This window comes from Colobus angolensis, unplaced genomic scaffold (assembly GCF_000951035.1).
Source record: "Colobus angolensis palliatus isolate OR3802 unplaced genomic scaffold, Cang.pa_1.0 Scaffold137, whole genome shotgun sequence".
Classification (NCBI taxonomy): domain Eukaryota; kingdom Metazoa; phylum Chordata; class Mammalia; order Primates; family Cercopithecidae; genus Colobus; species Colobus angolensis.
In genome coordinates this window covers 5,893,881-5,898,017 of record NW_012114455.1, presented here as the reverse complement: position 1 = coordinate 5,898,017, position 4,137 = coordinate 5,893,881, and positions in this window count along the sequence as shown.

The following is a 4,137-nucleotide window of genomic DNA, read 5'->3' as shown; positions in this document are numbered from 1 at the left end:
AAAAAAAAAAAAACCACAAGAAAAGAAAAAACCAAACCGCCTCTGCAACTGGCATGTTTCCTGAAAAAGCATAGTCAAGAGATGAAGCTCAAGACACCGAAAGGTCCCAGATTGCGTAGTGGTGTGAGAGCCATGCTAAAGGTTTGGGACTTTATCCTGGGAGCAATAGGAAGCCATTGTTGGCTGACATGACTGCTATGCATTACAACTCTGGCGACCATGTAGAGAATGAGGAAAAGGGAGAGTGCATTTGGGAAAACCACATGAGTGGTATTATAATTCTCCAGGCATAAGCTAGTATCATTCTACTTTAGGATGGTGGCAGTGGAGAGGGACAGATTCAACAGGACTTGTTGATGGATTGGAATTGAGATACAATAGTGAAGTAGCGAAGTCAACCTGCTCCACTGTGTGAATGGTAAAATGTGAACACTAGAAGAGGTATAAATTCTAGGGTAAGAGAGTGAGTTTAATTTTTTATATATTTAGTTGTATAATCCTATAAGGAAGCAAGGGCAGGTAGAAAGCATTCACGCCTTAATGCTAATGCTTTTGGACTAAATAACGAAGTTTCCATTCAGTTCTAATGGTCTTCCACAAGGAAGTGCCATCTTTTGCAGAATTTAGTCCCCCAGACAGCTCGTGGCTGAAATATAACTCCTGGAATTTGCCTGGAATTTGAATTCCTCAGAATCATCCACACCGGGTTAATAATTAAAGGTTCCTCATACTGTCTACATTTGTTTGTTTCACCTGTGTACAGGATTCTGATTTCACAAAATCCTCCCAGCAGTATTATTTAACCTAATGTCAAAGAAAGGTGTGTATATTCCAGTAACTCAGAGGCAAGTCTCTACCAGCTCAAGAAGGAAAAAGGTGGGAGGCTGCAGAAGCCACAGAAACTGACCCTGCCCAGAGCCAGAACAGACAAGAGGGCTCCTGCAAAGTTAATCTTCTTTGAATTTTTTCTCACACCCTCTCCAAGCATCTAGCATTGAACTCTTAAGGGCCTCACAGTCACTTGTTTGTTAATAAATTCTTCAGACCTGAGGTGGGGGTGGAGTGGAAGGATGATAAAATATTTAAACGTTAAATGAGAAAGAAAAGCAGGAAAATGCTCAGCCTGTAATCCCAGCACTTCGGGAGGATCGCTTGAGCCCGAGTTCACATAGCAAGACCCATCTCTACAAAAAAGTTTTAAAATTAGCCAGGCATGGTGGCACGCTTGTAGTCCTAGCTATTTGGAAAGCTGAGGCCAGAGGATGCTTGCGCCCAGGAGTTTGAGGCTGTATTCAGCTATGATTGCACCACTGCACTGCTGGATGACACAATGAGAGCCTGTCTCCCCCAAAAAAATTTTTAAGTGGGAAAAGCAGAGGAGACAAGAGAATAATCTAAGGGAAAAAAAGTTTTTAAATGATAAAAGCCATGTATGACAAACCCGCAGCTAATATCACACTAGACAGGAAAATATTGAAAGCCTTTCCACTAAGATCTGGAACAAGACAAAGATACACATTTTCACCACTCCTATTCAACATGGTTCTGGAAGTCTTCACCAGAGCAGATAGGCAAGAGAAAGAAATAAAGGGCAACTGAATTGGAAAGGAAGAAGTCAAATTATCCTTGCTTGCAGATGACTTATTCTTATATTTAGAAAAACCTAAAGACTCCATCTCTCAGAACTTTGATGAACGAATTCAGTTAAGTTGCAGGATACAAAAATCAATTGATTTTCTTTTCTTTTTTTTTGGAGACGGAGTCTTGCTCTGTCACCAGGCTGGAGCGGCACCATCTCGGCTCACTGTAACCTCCGCCTCCTGGGTTCAAGCAATTTCTCACCTCAGCCTCTCGAGTAGCTGAGACTACAGGCGCATGCCACCATACTCAGCTAATTTTTTTGTATTTTTAGTAGAGATGGGGCTTCACTATGTTGGCCAGGCCACTGTTGAACTCCTGACCTCATGATGCGCCTGCCTCGGCCTCCCAAAGTGTTGGGATTACAGGCGTGAGCCACCGTGCCCAGCCTAGTTGATTTTCTATATACTAACAGCCATCAATCTGAAAAAGAAATCAAGAAAACAATCTCATTTACAATAGCTACAAAAAAGCAAAATAAAATACCTAGAAAATGTAAGCAAAGAAGTGAAAAATCTCTACCCGGAAAAGTATAAATATTGATGAAAGAAGATGAAAAGAACAAAAAAAAAAAAAAGAAATCTATCTCATCTATCTCATTGAAAGAATTAATACTGTTAAAATATCCATACTACCCAAAGCCACCTACAGGTACAGTGCAATCCCTACCAAAATATCAGTGACACTCATCACAGAATTAGAAAAAACAATCCTAACGTTTGTATGGAACCACAAAAGACCCTGAAAAGCTAGGGCAATTCTGGGCAAAAGTAACAAAGCTAGAGGCATTCCTCTACCTGACTTCAAGTTGTACTACAAAGGAAAGCAAATTTTTGTGTCAGTGTAGCTGTTGAAGAGCTGCCACCACAGCCCCTGGAGAAACACTTAGAAAAGACTTGCCTCATGGTCTTTTATTGACTGACTATCCTATTAAAGGCACTAGAAGAGGTAGATAGGATTTGACTACTTCATTTCCACCCTGATTCTCGTCCAGTTGCTTACCACCTACATACATTCTCACACATTCTTTACCAGAGCCCCAGCTCCTGCCCTTTCCTGAGCCCTCCTCTGTGGCCACCAGTCCTTTCCCAGGTAAGCATTCCGCCTTCTATCCCTTCCCCTCTTCAAATCTTAGTGCAAAAGTTTCTGGGCCTAATTCGCATCTTTCTGATTTTTCTCATCTCTGAAATGGGAATAATAAAAATGATAGTGGGAATAATAATAGAAACCTGTGATAAAACCTGTGAATTACAGTTGCTGTGAGGATTAGATAATATTATACACACCTGAAAACTTGTTGGAAACTGCGAAGGACTATAAAAACAGAAGTTGTTTTTATTGCCTTTATTTCTAAAGAAGATTTCAAGTGTCAGGGTGTTCAGGTGCTTGGCTGCTTGTCTCTCAAAGAGTGAATTAATGTGAGATGTTGCCAAGTGTTTCAAAAGGAAAATTCACTCTACTTCAGCGGGACGTCCACCCACCTTGCACAAAACCCTCTGGAAAGAAGTCTTTCGGTTTGCAAGCTGGAGATGTGGGAAAACACAAAGCGCTCAAGGTGCACCTGGCCCGCACCCCGCCCGCCCCCAGGCACCTGGGGCGCTGCCGCCTGCAGTCCCGGGCGCCCGTATGACCTCCGGGGGCGGTGCGGAGAGCGTTCGCCCGCCGGGCCTGGGGAAACCAAGACTTAGGGCCCTAGGAGTTCTAACTCCGAGGTTGATTGATTTTGCAGTTGACCAAGAACTTCAAAACCCCCCGGGCGGTACCGGTTACTTCGCGATGGCCCGCACACTTCCTCCGGGAAGGCCAGGGAAGTAAGTGATGGTGTAGTAAAAATGACAGATTCACGGTTGTGGAAGAAGTTAGGTATACTTTTGGAGCAGCTCTAGGTGTCCCTGTGTTGGAGGAACGAGAGGGACCTGGGAGTCCATTTCTCCACTCATCTCAAGAGCCGCACGTCCTGCCAGGTCACCGAGGCAAGTGCTAGAATGGCAGACAGCAAGCACTGCGAGGAGGCCCGAGGAGCCACGCACTCCAGACACCCGCCGCAGGTCGCAGTCCGCCCACGACGGGGGCGCGGGCTCACCTGTCTGCGGGGCGGCCCTTGGCAGGCCTGTTTCATGGGTGAACAATGGGCACCTTACCAACTAACCTCTCTCGCCGAAGAGGGGCTGAAGTGTTTCGATTTCGACCTTGCTACAAAAACTACCCAAGAAAACAGGAGTTATGTTTTTAGTTCCAAGAAAAAACAATGCTCTAAGTGTGACTCCTGTGGAGAAATGCTTCTCAGGTGTGATTGGGAAACTGGGTAAGAGAACGGCTTAGAGGAAGGACAGATGGCACAGGGCTTATGGGGCATATGAATGTAAATCTGCACCTGTGAACACATATACAAAAATACAGTGTCAAAACTCACGGCCTCTCTGGGTCACGCTGGCTCTACCGTCTACGGAGACGGAGTCACCCACAGTGCAAGTCCCGACGGCCAGGAGGGCCCAGTTT